This window comes from Enhydra lutris, unplaced genomic scaffold (genome assembly GCF_002288905.1).
Source record: "Enhydra lutris kenyoni isolate GAN:26980312 unplaced genomic scaffold, ASM228890v2 scaffoldscaffold22, whole genome shotgun sequence".
NCBI classification, from domain to species: domain Eukaryota; kingdom Metazoa; phylum Chordata; class Mammalia; order Carnivora; family Mustelidae; genus Enhydra; species Enhydra lutris.
In genome coordinates, this window is record NW_019154106.1 from 17,479,446 (window position 1) to 17,499,854 (window position 20,409).

The 20,409-nt window shown below is 36.6% G+C and overlaps 1 protein-coding gene across 1 annotated transcript in view; it reads left to right on the top strand.

Moving 5' to 3' along the window:
* The window catches only part of LOC111149723 (PHD finger protein 21A), a 194,435-nt gene that overhangs the window by 979 nt on the left and 173,047 nt on the right, over positions 1-20,409 (top strand).

Below are 20,409 nucleotides of genomic sequence, written 5' to 3' on the forward strand. Positions count from 1 at the left end.
GTGTGTGTGTGTGTGTGTGTGTGTGTGTGTGTGTGTGTGTTGGTGCATTTGTCTTGGGTGGCCGGAGCAGCGTTGGGGAAATTCCGCTTATTCTTCTTCTTCTGCAACTTGTTATTCCGGAGAGTCTGCCTGCACCCCTCACCCCGGGGCCGGCCCTCCCGCACTCGCCCCCGCTGTCCGCGGCCACGGGGCGCCCCCGGGACCCCGCGCGGGCCGAGGCCGGCAGGCCGCTCGGAGAGGGGCCGCGGCCGCCCCTCCCCCGCCCGCGCCCCCGCCGGGGGGAGGGGCGCGCGGAGTGGGACTCTTTCCGTTTGGTCCAGCCCCGTCGTGCACGCAGTTCCCAACACTTCTCGTCATCCTCTCTTTGGTCTCTTTATTCTGCTGAGCGGTGCTGTTAGGATTTCTTTTTTTCCCCTGACCACGTTCGCGATGGTGGGTAGCAGCAAGGTGGCCCTGGTAGGGGAGGGGTTGATATCGAGATTGGGCACCGGGGGAAGAATGTCTCGTTTCAACTTTGTCTGTGGCTTGCACCCCCGGAGAAGGCCACACGCCGGTTGTAGGGTGCAGATGTGCTGAGAGTGATTTCTAAGTAGTTGAGTTGTTGAGATGACGGTACGACTGCTAATGGTAGGCAGGTTTTGTTTTCATTGGTGAATCTGGTGTCATCATATTCGGGGCATATGTTGAAATATTCTTTGTTTAGGTCTTGAAGTAGAGGATCTCACTCTGCACGTCCACATTGTGTTGTTTTTAAATGATGTCTGCAAGTGTGGCATCCTAGAATTTCAAATGTGAGTTAAGGTCCGGGCGTGTGTGGGCCTCAGCATTGGCCTTGACACTGAACTTTGTGGCTGTGTTTTGGATTTCAGAGATTTGCCCCATAGCTGGGGTGCAAGCTATGCATTTTTTGTTAATAGTAGGTGTCAGGAATGTAGATGTTTAAGCCGGGGACATTAAAGGGAGAGCGTTCCTGTATTAATAATTGATAGCTGAATATTAGAATCAGATTAATTTGGGTTGATGAAAGTTTTTTTGTTTTGTTTTGTTTTTTTCAAAAGCAGCTGTGCACTCTAGGAAGGAAGCCTTTCCATAGGCACACTTTATAGGGGTTCTTTAGGGTAGGGAGCTGGAATATCTCCTTTTGGAGAGGATACTCATCAACATCTCTGGCTTCATTGAGGGCCTGGTAAGGGGACTGAAATTGGGGCTAAGACATCTAAGTGTACTTTTCAGTGTTTATGTTGTTTGTTTACATCTGGTGTTTATCACATTTGGGCACTAGAAATAAATAGGGCAGTTTTTCTTTTTTTTGAAGAGTAGCCCCCCCCTTTTTAAGTTTCACAATTTACTTGATTTCACAGCATTGTAGGAAACTGTTACTACATTTTTACTGGAAATACTATTATTCATTTTGAGTTTGGTAAGTTCTTTCTATTCTTTTTTTCTATCTTCACTTGTGTATGGAATCTACATTGTGGGCTTAAAGCTAGCTTATTAGGGACTATTTAAAATGTCTGAAAACTACATTTTAAAATACCAAGACATATTTGACGGCAAAGAGGAAATTTTTATGTGCACTTATACTCCTGTTTATAAAAAAATTTCTGTACTTAAAACTTCTGTAGATGGACAACTGTTCTTAAAAGGAGCATAGTAATAGTGCAGAAAATTCTCTAAACACAAACTTCCAGCTAATATGTTAAAAATATTCCAGGTATTTTTCTTTATGTCAGACTTTTGCTTTTGCTAACATAATGGTATTTGCAATATGACTGGCATTGCTTGGCTGGCCATAATAAAGTCTTTTGCTTGAGTGCTTTTGATGGCTTTTTAAGGTAGTTTTTAGATAATTTTGCAAGCTTTATTTAAGCATGTTGCCCTTTGGACTCAGGCAGGTCTTATGGAACCAGAATAGTAATAGATTAAAAAGACTCCTACCTATGCCAGATTTTCTTTTTAAGAGGTATAAGTGATGGATGGGGCTCTATTTCTTTTAAGCTTTGAAGGGTCCATCCTTTTTCCCATTCAGTCATCTGGAAGGAGCTGCCTCAGAAATACTCTTCTTCTGCTTACATGAAGAACTCTAAATGCTATCCAGCAGGAGGTGCTACAACAAGATAAAGCCAATCTCTGAATTTTGAGGGTCTTGCTACTTATTACAGTTCTCTTAGCTTCAACTTAGCAACAGGATAAACGCCTTAAAGTTCCAGAAAGATTTTAAGTAAGTCCATTTAAAAGTCCATTAATAAATTACGTTTGCAATTTGAAACTGAAATCTTTGATTGCTTTTACCTGCTTACCATATTATACAAAGTAGATTTGTTATCATGGTAGCTTAAGAATGCCACACTTAGCTACAGAGTGCTGTTACAATTATTTAGATGTGGAGTTAGTCTTGTATTGGTGAGTGGGGAGTTGAACACATATGTGAAAAGATGGTGTGCAGTGGCTATAAACAAAAGAAGTTGGTGTGATGGTTTTGTGTCATCCCTGTAGTATAAATACAAATAGGATATAGAGATATGAGATTTTGGACAGGGAAATGCTGTATGGAAAAAAAATTTGATTCCTTGTGTTTTTTTCCTCACATCTATAGACAGTGATCCTAATAGATAAATTCTTAGGCACTCAGCTTTACAAATATGTGTCATTGATGTATTTGAGTTGGCCTCCAAAGACTGAGATTCTCGAACTCTAAGTAAAGTTATATCTGTGAGTATAGGTCATTGCTGAGATGTCCCTTAGTAACACTTAACAATAACTGCATAAAGATGAAAATTAGTTTCATAGCATTTACAGCACATGCTCCTTTGAAACTCTGTTAGTTTAGGAGAATTGATTTATCCCTGGGAATATCATGCTACTTCGGTGCTTGTAAAGTTTTGTATCAAAGTTTTAGAAACTTAGGAATGTGTAGAAAATTTGATGAAGCTGCTTTGAATTTTGTCAGTTTTCTAGGCATAATACTGTACTTTTTTTTTCAGTAAGATCAAATGAGATAATACATGTGAAAGTTCTTTGTAAATTGTCAGAAACCATGCAGATGTTGAGATAGGTAGCTAATTAATACATAGACAGAAATGTCTGTCTTTAAAATGTTAGCGTTCTCCACATCATTTGGGAAATGAGCACATTAAAGGTGTACCCCCAACACTTCATGAATTTTTTTAAAATGCTACTGTGGTTACCAAAAAGCTCTTTGTTACAGTTTTGAAGCTTTGTTTAAAAAATGCCGTGGAGGCAGTTTCTCATAATTAAAAAAAAAAAGATCATTTTTCTTTTTGTAGATCTTATGAAATGTATATTCCCCCATTAAAATTTTTCTTCATTTCTTTATTGATGTGATAGTAGTTGATTTTAGTGAATATTTAAGTTCCTGGATCTTTCTATAGACTCTCATTAACACACAGAGTAACAGATGTCACAGTTAAGGTTTTGATTGTTTTCAGTGAGTCTGCTAACTTTCTGAAAAATTCTTACTAAGTAAAGCTTTCAAGCTTGTTTCAAAGTGAAGATGTGTATCTGTATGTATTAGTATTAGGTACATGGGTATATCATTTTGTTTTTCTCTTTTAGGGGGATGCATGAGGAAATGACTACTCAAATCTAGAAGAGTGCACTGAAATATTTTTGTGTAAAAATAACCCAAAAGTTTAAAACTCGGAGCCTTGATTTGTGGCTTTTTTAAAAGACCCTGCTTGCAAATTTGGACTAAAATAAAATAAAATAAAATACAGATAATTGGGAGTCCCTGTGTTTATGAGCATATCAAAAGGTTTAGTTTTAGTCTTACATTTTAGAAGCTACTGCTCTTTATGAAATAGCCCCTTTAATTAGAAATTAAATATAGAAACTTGTTTCTGTGTGCAAGTGAGAAAAACATTTAACTGTTTAAATAAAAATGAAACCTCTCAGGGTAGTATTAACTTTTTCATCCTATGGACACTGAATACTAAAGTTGGTTTTGGTTTTTTTTGTTGTTGTTTTTTTGAGGAAATACGGAAGTTAAGGTTATAGTAATGTGCTTTTAAATTTTGTGTTCTTGGTATTTTATTGCTGAAAGCTTTTGTATTTAATAGCTATTCAAAGGGAGAAAAGGCAGGGATTAAAGTTTTTGGTCTCTAACCTTTTGCAGAATTCCTTTATATCTATATTCAGACCTGATTTCTTGAAATCTTTCTGAACGTTTATGTTAATTTGTGCTAGGAAATAGTCATGATTTTTGTTGACTTTTCAGGAACATTTATACTTGGGCTTTTTTGTAGGCCTTAAGTATTCTTTAGGAGCACAGCAATATATTTTAATCACTTTAACTTTACCCGGTATGTATTTTTGCTGCTTTGAGGGTTTTTTTTTAAAGGAGGTAATATGCTAACCCTGCTTTAAATTTATTGTAGATAATTACTTTTTAAATATCATATGTTTTCTTGTTGGTGTGTTTGTATGTACATGTGGCTGTGCTATTTTGTAGGCTTTCCTATAATTCTTGTGTGTGAAATTTCCGGAGTTAACTTTTGTGAGAATGTTGAAGTGGACTTTTAGAGATAACTTTTATATTACTTGTCTGTTAGTTCACATTAAACTGGGGGTGGTGGTGAACTCTTCCACCACATTTAGAGATCATATGTGAGGTTCAGTCAACCTTTAGGTATTCTACAGCAACTTTCTCACACTAGACACTTGTGTGGCAGTTTGAATAACCCTCCAACTTCTCTCCCTCCAGTACATTGCAAGTCCTCCCCCTGTTTAAAAAAAAAAAGTTCTCTGTTGAAGGAAAGTATTCTTTTCTATATTTTGGAATCATCTATGGAAATGTTTTCTGGTTTTTTAAATAGACAAGTGAACCGATAATATGGAGATAGGAAGGCAATGGGGCCTAACAGGTTGGTGATCTAGGCTTTATTTTGACTCTGTGGGCCTAGGGGACAAAAAATAACTTAAACACAGAAGCCAGAAAGATGGGGTTTGTTTTATTGTTTTGGCTGCATTGAGGATACAAACTGTCAGTACTTGAGGAGAAGGAGCAGCAGAAAGGAATTGATTTTTTTTCTGCTGCAGATCCAAGTATTGTTAACCATGTGCATCTCTGAAGCAGCATACTTACAAATCAAACAGTAGTTGATTCTTTCACTCAATTAACAGTCAAGCCCTAGACAGGTTTTTTTAAGATTTTAAATAAGTATCAAAAATTTCAGAGTAATGACAATAATTTCCTGATAAAAGTGGGTGATAGTAACCATGGCAACTGTTAACTGGCCTTATGGCCAGTATGTTGTATTGATGAAGTCTCAGATCCTGTAGTAGCCTGTCACTTTTATGGTGAAATGTAGTAACATGTGTTGCAGGTGATTTTTAGCTGGATTGTGTTAAATTTGTGTGCCAGCTTATCTTTCCTTGTTAGGAATTTCTTGGACCATATTCCACAGCATGTTTGTGAAGGTGCTGTTGCCTGAAAATAACCCACCACCTGTGTTAGGCCTCCTGACGCAGATTGCACTTAGTTCTTTCCCAGCCTCCTTCCTCAGTCTTGCAGAAAATAGGGGTGTGTGTAGAAACTATATATACTTAAATAATAGCTCAAAGTTATCTATTTGGACACGTTATTGATAGTTTAAAAAAAAAAACTTTTGGATGAGAGAAATGGGAATATTTTTTTTCCCCCAAGTGTTCTTTCTGGAAACTTGTGTGTGTGTGTGTGAGTGAGTGAGAGAGAGAGAGAGAGAGAGAGAGAGAAATGAGGGTTTAGGAGCGGAGGGCATAGATATTGAGTAAGGACTTGACAAAAGAGAAACTTAAGTATTAATTGTTTTTGTGTGTGTGGTGGTGTTATGTGTACCTATTACTATAAGAATGTTTTTCTTAGTCGACATTATTAGAGTATGGGAAATGTTTTTGTATGAGATTTTCTGCAAGAAAATTATTTATAAAATATAACTTGAAAGACTGTTAAGAGAAAACCTGGTAAAACTTTCTTGGGGGAGGGGAATAGAGAACTTTGAAACTGATCAACCATACTTTAAAAAAATGTCTTTAAAAATGATGTTTTAAAAAATAATTTAAAAATTGTATGAAATCTTCTTGCTTTTTAAGCATTTCTTTTATTGCTTAGCCTGTGTAAGATTTTTCTAATGTGAAAATGTTGATGTAAATATTCATTGATACTTTTTACAGTATGTGGTAAAGAAACTGCCAGAGCAGAGAGCAAACAGGTTAGATCTGAATTTCACTAGACCCTGATGATAAGATCTAGTGAAACTGTGCTTAAATAGTTCAGACTTTCTTAAAACTTACTGTGATAGGGTGAAGTGGTTTACTTACTACATGTCCCAGGATGCATTTCGGGTTTTTGCTTAACTCCGGATTAGAGCATTGCATGCTGGGACCTGTAGTTGATTTAAACAGCACAGAGAACCCTTCCCTCTTGTCTACTCCATTTTATACAAACAGCTTCCCAAGCCTCTAAGAACTTTCTGCTAAGTAAAAATTGATTGCTAATGTTATGATTATCATGGTGCTGATATTCTAAAGTGAGTCTTCAGAAACACCCTAGTGTTTTAGTTTACCTTGGATTAGTTTGTTTTTTTTGTCAGCTACTTTAAGATTTACATGTAAAATAACTGATACATGTTTATGTATGTTTGTGTTTATATATTTAAAACTTAGCAGTTGTAAATTTTTTTTGTCTGTGCTGCTATAGATCACTTTATAATTACAGCACACAGATTGCTAATATGGGCATTAGGAGGTTATTATTATAGGGCCTGCTATATATGCTGTTCTCTTTTCTTTGAATGGGGCCAGTTACTCAGTGCCCGTATTTAAATTTAGAGTTTATTTAAAAATTATTTTGTAATAATGGTCAATGTCTTGAGTCTTAGTGTTTTTTAAATGGAAGATGGATTCCTGAAAATAAATGTGGTTTCAATGTAAATTTAATACTCATAGATATAATCTGAAAGGTAGAGGAAAAGGTAAGGTTTCTTTAATAATTTGTATTTTCATTTGTAAAATTTAAATTTCTCTTCTTTCTCTTCTTTTCTTTGAAGTTCTGATACTTTATTAGTGAATATCAGAATGTTGTTGCAGGGATTAGTTGTTGAAATCTGTGAAAGTGCTTAGCACAGTGCCGGCCACATAAAAAAGCCTCAGTAAATGTGTAGAATTAGCAGCAGCAGCAGCAGTAGTGGTTCTTGTTATTAAATAAATAGCATGCCTCACATTTTTTCCTATCTTTTTATATTATTATTTGAACGGAAGCCCAGCCTGTTCTGACAAGACCTTGAGATTTTTGGCCTATGGTAATGATATGGCAGTTCCTTAGAATTTTTTGCTGTCCATAAGATGTCTTTGCACCTCAGTTTCTCCCTAAGTGATGTATGCCTGTAGTTAGCTACGAGCCAGTCACTGACTTTTTGACCAGGATTCAGCTGTGCCTGTTCAGTACTCGTTGCCACTGTACCACAGCCGTTGGTTGACTTTGGAAAGTTCAAAAGATAATAAAAATGTTTTTGTTCATAATGTTTGCACTGGTAAAATACCCAAACTAGTTGATTAATGAAAATAAGATGCTGCAAAAATGTTCCTCATGTCCCAGTGTATGTAACCTTGAAAAACTCTGCTGTGTTTAGAAGCACAAACCAAGCTATCGCCATAGTTTACAGTGTTAACAGGACTGGTGTATTGGAGGCCAGTGAGCAGCCCCAGAAAGAAAATGTAGTTTCAGGTCCGTGGGTTGTACTTAAAATGTTAGGTTCAAAAAAATCATAAGTCTTTACATTATTTTTCTCTTTTAGGACACTCTAACTTCTTTTAGGCTCTTGAACTTGTAGGATATTTTTATCTGCATGGCTGGTCTCTTTTAGCTTTTTGAGAAGGGAAAGGGACATCTGGGAATATTGAAAAATGTAAGCGTAAGTTGTGATGTATGTGCCTTAGTTTGAGGGTATACAGAATCGATATAGTGTCTTTCTTACCTGCTTGGCCCATATCTATTCCAGCTTTTCCCCTTGTGTGGAGTCCCTGGAATAATATTGCTGAGGGCTGCTGTGTTTATTTAAGAGAATTCTGCCTTTAGTAGTGATTATTTAAGTACTTGTTCACAAAACAAACCAACCCACTGTAATAATACTAACCTTTTTTTCTCTTATAAATATGAACTGAAATTTGTTAATATTTGTATTTTAGACATTGAATAGATTCTTTAGCTATGTCAAAAATTTGTGGGATCTGAGCCGGTAATGGTGCCACATCATGAGTGGCTTTATCTTCTATTAACTTGACTTTTTTTTTTTTTTTTTAAAGATTTTATTTAATTATTTGAGAGAGAGAGAGCATGAGAGGAGAGAGGTCAGTGGGAGAAGCAGACTCCCTGCTGAGCAGGGAGCCCGATGTGGGACTCGATCCTGGGACTCCAGAATCATGACCTGAGCTGAAGGCAGTTGCCTAACCAACTGAGCCACCCAGGCGCCCCTTAACTTGACTTTTTAAGACCTAACATTAAAATGAAATAAACTCAGTGGTTACCAAGAAGTTAAATACAAAGGACTAAGTATAAGGGGTAAAATTGTTTCTAGAGTTAATTGTTCAGTGCAGGAAAGATCAGATTTGGATGAATGTTCCTTATCTACATTTTATAATTACACACGTGTGTAATTCTTAATACACTGAAGTTGGAAATAAGGAGAGTAAAACTGGGCAGCCATATGCAATCCCTGTAGAGTCCTCTGACACACCTAAAGTATTGAGCACAGTTTTCTGTCTTTTTTTAATGAAATGTCCCAGGCCAATGGAAATGAAACAATTGTGATGGTGTCAGAGGACTTGGCCCTAAGACCAGTCCTGTCACTAGTGGTGTGCTCTTGGGAAATTCAGCCTGCTGGGCATTAGTTTTTGCAGTGGTAAGTTGGGGATAGTGGTAAAAGGCAGCTTCACAATGATGTTAAAAGGACTGGATGAGATAATACTGATGAATGCACTTTATAGACTAAAGTAGTATATATAAATTGAGTTTGTAATCACTAATAAATGCCTGAATTTTAAGGTATTTCTCTGTATTGTGTTAACAATGTTAGTATTTTTTTTTTAAAGATTTTATTTATTAATTTGACAGATCACAAGTAGGCAGAAAGGCAGGCAGAGAGAGAGAGGAGGAAGCTGGCTCCCTGCTGAGCAGAGAGCCCGATGCGAAGCTCGATCCCAGCACCCTGGGATCATGACCTGAGCCAAAGGCAGAGGCTTTAACCCACTGAGCCACCCAGGCGCCCCAACAATGTTAGTATTTTTTTAAAAGTTTAAATACAGGAGTTAGAATAATATCATATTTGGTGATCTGAATACCCCCTGCCCATGGTCAGCAGACAAGTTCTTAACATGTTTACAGCATAGATAGTGACAATATGCACTGATGCGTTTGTGTGTGTGTGTATATCTGTATAATATACACAAATGTCATAAATGTACTGGTGTGTTGTTATGGTAATGCAAGTTTTCGATTATGGGCTTTTATATTGAAAACTATTTTTATGTGTTAATATACAAACTTACGCAAATACACATATTCTATAAATATATAAGGATTTATAAAGATATAAAATTGAACGTTTGGCAAGTTGAGAACTGTTCTTGTACCATAAAGGTATGTTGTTTTAATAACAACAATAATAATGATTTTATATTTACTATTTATTATATATAGAGTTAAGCTCTTTTGTATATAGTATCTCATTTAATTATAATCCTCAGCAATATTACAAGGATTTACTATTACTATTGTATCCTTATTTTAGAGATAAGGAAATGAAGCCCTCCTTGGGATCACATAGGTTGTAGCAAATGCTACAACCTGAATTCAAGCCCAAGTTTGACTCCAGAGCCTCTTTTCTTAAGGGTCCATAATATTGTACTAAACTTTTAATTCCTCTAGAAACCTAGAAAGTGAATTTCTAAAGAAGTTTTGAATTTACTACGGTGTATCATCTTGAGACTGTTTCCTGCTGGTTTTGGTTGGGTTAAATTGAGTATTTTGGAAATAGTAAGCATTGGAATGGAATGGAAATGAAGGCATTTGAGTTAGTGCCTGTTTTGCTCATCACTGTATGCCAATTGTGAAGCATAGGGCCTACCACAGAGTGGGGACTGATACCTATTTTTTAAGGTTGGAATTTGGGCACTTTAGCATCATAGGCTATTTTATACATTTTTTTAAAGTAAGTGCAGATATTTTACATTTGCTGTTTTAATTAGTTCTTATGTAACTACAACATTTTAGAGGGTTTGATGAGAAATGTTCTTTTTTTTAAAGAAATATTATAAAGGCAGTGCATCTGAATAATTCTAGCCATATAGATATGTATAAAGTAGAAAGTGAAAGTTATCCCATTCTACTTTTAAATTTTTCTGTGCATTAAGTATGTATTATATATATCCATTTCAAAAATAAATAGAGTTATACCATAATACTGTCTTAAAGTTTACTTTTTTCAAGTGGCTATTTAAAAAACTTGTTTTTGAAAATAAAGCTCAGGTGGAAAGTGGGAGTGAGGTTGGAAGGAGAGAGGTAAGATTTATACATTAAGATTATAAACTTAAACTCTAGACTGTTTATTACTTATGGGGCAGAAAGCATTTTAAGATCTTTTTAGTTGTGTGTAATGCCTTAGAGATGGTCATTGTTATTTTTAAAACTTTAAAAAATGTTAACCAATTTAAAATGGCAACACCATTTTCTGTCCTGTGCAAGTAATTTAAGAGGCATCATTTCAGAATTAAGTTCTACTAGTTTATTCTGGTAGCTACTATTTATAAAGAGATCAATTATGATTTCACATGACTTTTTTTTAAACCAGTGGGTTCTCCTCTTGGTTGGTTAGAGGCATTCATTCAACATTTACAAATTGAAGTAGCATTTTAAGGCTGAGAAAATAATTGTAATATTTTAATTAATGGAAACTCAAACCAAGTACTGCTTAATCGGCATTCAGATAGATACCCTTCATAGGAATTAGTGCTGGTACTCACATCTTTACGTCAGTAGTGTTGGCTGACCTCACCCCCATCCCTATCCCTACTCACTCAACCACTACCAAATGCTATACCGATAACCCACCATTTTTTCAAGTGACAAAAAAAATTGTTTGAATACATGGTGTAAAATAAGATATCCTCAAGGCCTTATAATCTACATTAAATGTAATTTTTTGATTCTGGCTTTGAGAGTTTTATCTTGTTGCTAAAGCTATTAGTCATAATTCACCTTTATAATTTTTAGATTAAAAAAATTTATATCGTAGGTAATAAATTTTTCATTTCAGAAGTTTTAAAAAAGAGTCTTCCTTGTCCTAGAATGTACTCCTTGTGTCTGAGGTGCCTTAACGTTTCTTTAGACTCATATTTAGTGAAGTGATGACGCCTGGCCTTAAAATTCCAAGAATTAGATCTGACAGGGCATAGCAGTTTATTTAAACTACAGTATAGTCAATTATTTATTTACTTATTTATTTGAGAGAGAGGGAGGGCACCCAGGAATGGGAGTGGGGGTGCTAGGGAAGCAGAGGGAGAGGGAGAGCGAGAATCCCAGGCAGGCTTCATGTCCAGAGTAGAGCCCCATCTCACAGCCCTGAGATCATGACCTGAGCCGAAATCAATAGTCGGATGCTTTACTGACTGAGCCACCCAGGTGCCCCCAGAATAGTCAGTTTTAACACACCAATTCAAGAGTTTTCTCATTGGCAGCATTCATATGTGCTTTTCATTTTGTGTGGCTCAGGCCATGCCCTAGAAAGTATTTTATTATTTCTCAGAATAGTCTTATAAGTATACAGAGGGCTCATGTTCATGTCATGGCAGAGACAAGAATTCAATTAAGTGAATAGCAGAGCCTGATTTTCCTCTCTTACTCTATCTTTGACATTCTTAGCCTGTTGTCTCCAAACTTTAAAAAAATGACTGATAGCAGTAAATGTATATTTATATGTAATTTTCTGAATTAATGTATGTTTCAAAACATAGAGAAAAGTTGAAATTTGAAAAAAGGGTGATATTTAAAAATAGAAGTTGCAGTAATTCCTTCCATGTCCTCCTTTCTTCTCCGGGGTGGGTGCACCCACTTGGAGATGAGTGCTTTAGATAGGCCATTCTTCTGCGGAAGAGGCAGCCATGGGGACACCTGGAGGACAGTTGGCACAAGGTGTGGGGCTTTTAAGTTGGAGTGATCTTTTGCAGCTTTTTAATTTTAAAGAAACAGCCTTTCTTTCTGTGAAAGGCTGAAAGACTGAGAGTAAAGGCCTTGAGAGAGGTGAGCTTAAAAGACGGAGATAGAAGCCTTACTTGTTTTCTTCCGAGTTGACCAAAGGGAAAAGGCTGCCTACCCTGTCAGCTCTTACTCCCACTATAGAGATGGCAGTGCCTTTTTCTGTTGTTGTTAGGCAGTTTATAGAACGCAGGATAGCTTGGTAAGCGTCTTCTCTGTGCCTGATATGACGTAACATTGTGGAGTATGCAGCATGCATGTTAAGTACAAGTGGTTGTATTTGGCTTGTTGCTGCAGCATTTTTGAGGATGTCTTAAAAAGCAGTTCTCATTCGATAGAGTTGGAGATGTGCAAATTATTGAAATCATCATTTCATGAAGCCCAAACTTTGTAACTTGAATTATTCTATTTAGTATTTGTTTATTTCTCTCCTCTCCTTCTCCCCTCCCCCCCCCCCCCCCCCCCCCCCCAGTACTTCAGAGCAGAATTCTTTTTCTGAAAGGAACAGATGCTGTTAACTTATCAGGACCTGATACTAAAAAGCCTACAAAAATCTTTGTGCTGCTTATTTTCTTTATTTAATCTATATGCAAAGCATATTGTAATTATTGCTGTTAGAGGGTTTTAAACTGATGGTTCCCCACCCTTTCTGTGCACAGGGGAGATAGATTAGAAATGCCAAATTGACAACTTGGTATAAAGAAATAATGACCACTGAAATAAAACAGGAGTTCAAATAAAAAGCAAACCACATACAAATGTAGAATGAAAATATCTTTTAGTAAAATGTTAGCATGCTGTACTTGGAACAGATGCCACATTAATTCAAAAGAGAGCCCAGAAAATGTGGCAACTTTACGATGTCAATGGAGAGAGCTGCAATAGTTCCTTTTCTCATTGTGTCAAGTTCTCAGTACCTCCGGGTCCAGTCCTGTTCTTCTGTATTTATTTTTCTGGATGTATTCCATGTTAGCATACAAATAATAAATTCATGCTCATTGTTTTTGTTTATGTAATTAAATACATTATCATACTAGTAGATATTAGGGTAGAAAGCCCAGTAACTTGTAACAGTAACGATTTTTGTTTCAAATATGTGTATCAAAATATTCAGAATCTGAGGTAAAAATTGATTTTTCTCTCATCTTTTAAGACACATTTATGATAATAAGGTAGTCTAAGAACTGAGACTTTCAAAGAAGCCTATGCTTTTTTCTTTTCTTTTCTTTTCTTTTTCTTTTTCTTTTCTTTTTTTTTTTTTTTTGAGGCCCATCCTTTTTTGAATGTAGAATTTGGACAAGTTACAAAACTATGAGAATTTTGCATTTTTTTCTCATTTAAATTTGTAGTTATCATTGGACATTTGTTATGATTTTTAAGTAGCTTAGATTCATTCATTCCTTTTGCGGTGTTCTTTATGGTGTTTGGGAAGAAGGAGAAAGGGTGTTGGAAGGGTACTACCATACACACTTGGATACTTCCAGGCTGACGTTCATTTTATAGAGGATTGCACTGGGACATCTCTGAATTGCCTTCTTGTTGCAGTGCATGGCTAATGTGATTCTGAACGTGGAGAGAGATGGGCTGGGGGTTCTTAACCAGACTTACAGTATGCCACTTCCTGAGCAGTGCAGTGACCTAATCACCAGGCGTGTGTCCTCTGCGCCTGTAAAGTCTGGCGGGCATGCTTAGAAGAGTACTACTAGTTTTCTCTTAATTAGTCAAAGCACGAAGGCTCACAGTCCAGTAGTTTTGTTGAAGAGGTTAAAAGTTTTGTTTTCATGCAATCCAGGTGAAGGGAAGTTTTTAGCATGGCAGTAAATAAAGCTCAGTGGTTGGGTATCCTCGCTGAAGCTGGAGCCAGTTTGCATAGGCTCAAGTCCTGGCTTTGCCCCCTATGAGCTCTCCAGTAATGGTCAAATCACTTCACTGTCTGTGCCTCTGCCTATGTAAAATATGAATAAATAATAGTAGCCATATGGGTGCCTGGGTGGCTCAGTGGGTTAAAGCCTCTGTCTTCAGCTCAGGTCATGATCTCAGGGTCCTGGGATCGAGTCCCACATCGGCTCTCTGCTCAGCAGGGAGCCTGCTTCCCCCCCCCCCCCAGCCTGCCTCTCTGCCTACTTGTGATCTCTTACTGTCTGTCAAATAAAAAAATAAATAAATAATCTTAAAAAAATAATAGTACCCATAGCCTGAGGTTGTTGGGAGGAATTAATACGTTAATGTATAAACTGCAATAAGTTCTTGACACATATAGTATGTACTAAATAAATGGTAACTGTTGTTAGGTATTACTTAACCTTCATTCTCAAGTCCTTTCTTCTCTCCTCAAGGCTTGAGACAAATGTTGCATAATGGGAAAAGAGCCTGAGCTTTGTGGTCTGACCCCTCAATTGGAATCTCTGTACAACCACTTAAAGTTGAGTGTGTGACCTTGGACTAATTATTTAAACTCCCTTCAACAAAGGAAAGGGACATACATGCTGTATACCATACCCTGTGCTATTCATTTGGACTTCAGTTTCTTCATCTGTGTTGTAGGGTTGATAACACCAACCTTCTGGGATTGATGTGAAGATAAAATGAGGAAATTTAAGACACTTGATAAGTAATAACTGCTGTTATCATTGTTATGGTTACAGTCCCTCTAAAAGTTGATGGGGGAAGAGTAAATATGGAACAGCTTAGCTGGAAAGGAGGTTTTTTTTCCCTGAAATGTCATGGTGAGAAAAGGTATGGGTGGGAAAAGTGTATCTAATGAGTCCTTGTTTGTGAAAGCTCTGGGAGAAATAGAAAATATGTGGGAATGTCAGTTTTAATAGACTTTAAAAAATATTGTAGGGCACTTTAAAAAAAACTCTTAGTGATATAATAAGCCTTTTCTTGTACCAGCATAGTGAAGTGGTTTACAGTAGGTCATTTAGCATGGAGTCAGTGGTAGACTGGGCATTCTAACTCAGAAGTCTAAAATCCTAATCAAAAAAAAAAATAAATAAAAAATAAAATCCTAATCAGCTGCTCAGTCCCTTGGGTCAGCTGCTCGGGACAAAGTGTGTGCTTAACCCTGAGAACACATGCTTGAATGGAATAACTAGTGGAAACAATTGTAGAGGCACACAAATGCTTTCTAGTAATGATGGACATCATTTATTTGCCTTCTGATTTGGGGCATTTTGCCTTTGTGAAATTTCTTCTCATCTGGTGCCTGGTCTTTTCTTATGGCAATTGTTATTTTCTTTCTATATTTAATTGTCGTATGTTACCTGTATTGAGCCTAGAAACTGGGCCTGAGGACAAGTTGGTTATGAGAAAAGCCACTCTTTAAGTTTCCGCCTTACAATGATCTCAGACTTAAGATATTTTGGTAAAGTATTTGAGTTTTTAATATGTCCATTAGTGGGCATGTGTGCATGTGTGTGTGTAGGTATCTATCTGGTAAGTGAAATAAGTCGTTGAGGGAGGGGGAATGATCATTAAGTGTGACATAGAATTGATTTTATTTATTCACTACCAATTTGGAGCTGAAACTTTTTTGATCTTTGATCTGCATAGTTTTTCGCCTAGGGTTCAGCAAATGTATTTACAGTAGCTTACCACAACACCCTGAATATGGCATGTGTTACCACGGATGAGCATTTGAGTTAAAGTAGAATAATAGCTTCCATTAACTTTTTGTTCTTACTTACCCAACTGTACCAGTTCATAAAGGCCTAGAAGGTGGATAGGAGCATTTACTAGATTTTATTTTGTCTGTGTTCCTAAAACAACGTTTCTGCTTTCTGAGCAGAAATTCCAGCAAGTTTGTTTTGATAACATGCTTGTACTTTATCTCAACAAATATATAAAAAAATCGAACAGTTTTATAGCAGGCTGTATCGTTTTCTTTTGTTTTTTCTTTTTCCTTTTTTTTTTTTTTTTTTAAGTAGGCTCTACGTGGGGCTTGAACTCAAAACCCTGAGATCAAGACCTGAGCTGAGACCGAGAGTCGGATGCTTAACTGACTGAGCCACTCAGGCACCCCAGTATAGTTTTCTTTCATTTAAAAAAATTGTAATATTACTTTACAATTTCTAGAGTGGTCAGTAAGTGAAGCTTTGTAGTTTTAGAATTAGCATAGTGTATGCACAGTATTAAGGTTTCTTTATGCAGGGCTTACAAAAAAGTTGCTTCTCTTGGGTGAATGGAATTGTAGAAAGTTCAGAAGTGTATTTCATTTTAATAAATAGAGGAGTTAGAAATAGACCCTATGAGGCCTTCGAGGTTGACTTAAAGAGTTGTACAATTTTGAAAATCAGTCTGTCTCTGATCAATTTGTAAAAGTTGGGCCATTCACGGCAGGGCTGAACTCCTACTAGACTTATATGGGAACCTGTCTCATTCAGCTTGGCATTAGCTGCCTCACAGACGCACATCGATGGCACATACTCCCTCCATTGCCTTTCCTCGCCCCTCTTCTTTGCTATCTCTTTGCCGTCTCTTCTCTGTGTACTCTGTCCTGTCTGCTGTGCATCACTGCCTCCAAAGCCACCACTGTTGTCTTCTCTCTCTCTGAAAAACAATACAAAACACCATTGTAATTATTAGTTTTTAAACAGAGCTCTTATCAGGACCTTAAGGCTTTAACAGTTTGTGGACCTCCTTATTTTGGGCCCTCAGCCAGGAGTTGGATAATTGATAGCTTAAAATCACTTGTGAAGTAACTGAGTATTTGTGAAACATTTTATATCTGGACGGAGGAAGAGAATAGAAAAAGACCTTTTACCTCAGAAATTGCTGTATTTTCTGGTAGGGGGTGAGGTAGGGGCATAGTCAAGAAAGGGGAGCTTTGAAGTTACTTAAACTAAGATGAGGGAAATAGGAAGCATTAATTGATTAGATGGTTCTCTGTACTCCTGTGGACCTAACTAGAAAAGAATTTGGAAATTCTGGTGTTGCTGACCCTAAAAGTATTCTGGTTTAGTATGAGAGGACTAGTAGAATTTTTTTCTTTACTTTGTAAAATGCAAAATATGGCTATTGTGCCTTGTTTTTAGGCATTGATTGTATTTCATTAATTGGTAATTGCAAAAAAAAAAATTGGTAGTTGCAAAATAGCAGATCATTTCCTCTCCAGATTTCTCGTAGTGGTTTTGAATTGTTAACTGAATTGTTTTGGTAAGTAAAGTAAAACTTGGAAATTAGTTGTGGTTAAATGTTAATGGCTGTATTGGATTTAAATTCAGTAGCATATTTGAGACAAGAATTTTAACTTTATAGGATTTTTAAAACTTCTTTTTATGGAAACTTAAAAACATATGCAAAAGCAGAGTGAATAGTATTAGCAAATGCCACATACCTCTTAACCCAACTTCAAGTTATCATTTTACCAATGTTTACAGTGTGTGAAACATACAAGGAAAGTACTTTTATGTTTTTAAAACGGGCAGTACAAATAGATCTGTTGATATACTCAAAAATGTGTATATTTTGTGCGAGAATGTTAACTCTTTTCATACATTGTAAATTCAATGCCGATTATCACCCTTTACCATAATACTGCTTTCATTTGTCTTTTAACTTATTGGAGGTGTCTGAGCCACTACTAACTTAACAGAGAAACACATCTGCTGGAAAGATTGCAGTTTTCTTGTGCCTTCTGTCTGTAGAAACTTATGATTATTAGTTTTTTGAATTTACTATCCTTCTTAGTTACATTTTATTGTATGTACACTTGCCTATCGGCAACTTTCGTATGAACCACCAATAATGGTCTTTCCTAGAGTATGTAGAGCAACTTAAAATTGGAAATTCTTAGATCTTGTTCTGCATATTCTCCTTTGAATATTCTGTTTTTCTTTCCTATTTGTATATACCAACTGACTAAGGAATACATGTTATAACATGTAAAATAGTTTGTTAAGGAGGGAATTTTGACTCTCTGCTATCCCTGGATGTGATAACGGTGAACAGGAGCTTAAGTTGTTTTCTCCCTTGTTCACTCCTCTTTGGAGGGGTAGTAAGTCCTGTATGTGCCTGCAGTTGTGGGGCCTATTCATTACTAGTCAAGGTGATGGTAGCCTTATTTCTGAAAATTTTTTGCTTTTATTAGTTTAAATTAGACCCACAGGGGTAATTATCCTACCCCAGTGCATGAGAAGGCATAGTCACTGGGTGTTGTGCATCTGAACCCCCGTGAAGTGCATTGAGAAGGTATCTCTAACGTTACGATGCTGTTTGGCATATTTAGTTTAGTGTAAGGAGTGTACTTATTTAACAGGACCGCTAATAAGCTTCTCCTACACCAAAGGTATATTTTTAAAAATTATACTTAAGATGACTTTGTAGTATTCCCCAGTAGAGTTCATCCAGAGCAGCAAAATCTTTCTAAAATAAAACTTATTCCTTTAACCGGTATTCATTTAAGTGGGTTTCTCTGTACTTGGTTTCCATGGAAATAGCGAATAGCTAACGTTATTTATAAGGTGGAAGTAAAATAGGGTGCCTAATGGGACCCCATGCTGCTCTGATGAAGAGACTTAGGAAAAAAATCCATGCTCATGGGATTTTTTTTTTTTAAACAAGGTTAATGGAAGCCCTGATTTCTGTCTTCTGTAACGGAACATATTTTTGGTTTTAAAGGCTAGCATTAATATCAAGCAAACTTCTTCTTCTTCTTCTTCTTCTTTTTTTTTTTTTTTTTTTTTGGTGTATATTGCTTTCACTTTCAACTTTTAGGACCACTTACTTATCAGCACGATTGAGGCTTTATGCTTCAGACTCGTGTTTCTTTGTGGTTTTTGTTTCAAAAGTTAAAATCCCCAGCATATTGTAGCTTTTTCAATTTCTGATTGACATTTCAAAGTACAGATACAAAGCTAAATGTTCATTAATGGTAGCAGCAATGGTAAAGAATCAGTAGGTTGGACTACATAGTTTGGTGTTTTGTTTTTACTGTGAATATTATGGAACCATATTTAGTTTTTAGGCCTTAAGTCAGGGTGCTTTTTTATTTGTGTTGTGCAGCTAAACCAGTGTAGAGAGAAAAGATTCTAATTTTCTCTTGGGGTTAGAAAGGAGGGAAATCTTAATTTCTCTTTCTTTTTTTAAAAAAAAAGATTGTTGCCAAAGCATTTTAATTGAAATAAATGTTAATTCTTTTAGTCTTTGAATGTGGATTTGGACTAAACCTTGGCTTTTTCCTCATTTCTTCGGTAAGGCCTACTCTTAGGTTTCTAGGCCTACAGCGAAGCCTTGCATTTCTTAAGCCCCTTCAAGTGAAAGAATATCATTCCCTTTGTGTTTGTGTTTGTGATTGTGTGTGTGTGTGTGTGTGTGTGTGTTTGTGTGTCTCACTAATTTTTCTATAGCCTGAAAGGCACCTGCTCATTTTCCAGCCTGGTGAATACAGCAGTGCTATATTGAGAACTGAGGCAGTATGGAACACAATAAGGTGCTATAATTTTTATTTAGTTAGTTTTGGTCGTCCTTGGTAGCTTGTGATTGTTACCGTTTGTCTGGAAGTACTCTGGCATTATTCCTGGCTATCAGTGCAGCAGGAGTTTTCTTCTGTGTTTTAAAAGCAAGGGTTGTAGTGTACTTAGGGCTCTTCAGGAGAGGAGTTTTTGTTTTGTTTTGTGTGTGTGTGTGTGTGTGTGTGTGTTTCTTTGGACAAGCTCCTGGCTATACTTGGGTTTACTGTGCTCTAATTTTTAAAAATTTGATGGACTTGATCTTGTTGAATTTTTTGTGAGGTATTTTATCTCCAGCAATTTTCTAGTTTCTTCTGTACGTATTGGTCGGTGCTATTTTAAAAAAATTTCTCCAGTGTGTCAGTTGTTTTAGTTTAGCTTTTTCTTGTAAATTTTAAAAATCAGGTGTTTACCAGTGACCTTCCTCAGTGACTTTTATTTGGATTGTCTTTGTGCTTTAGAGACATAGGAATTTGGGTCTATTATCCCATTTCTGAGAGAACAAGTCCCAGTTGTTGCAGTTAGTGCAGTAGAAAGGGGTTTTGTAGATACAGTGCTGGGCATTGATCCTCCTCCTTGGTGCTACGGTTTACACCCAGAACACCCATTAGTGTTAATAGGAGACACTTGCTTAAATCCCTGTACACCATGATAAACCCAAACTCTTTTGTGGTGCCTTATAGATACCTGAGTTGTTTTTTTGTTGTTGAT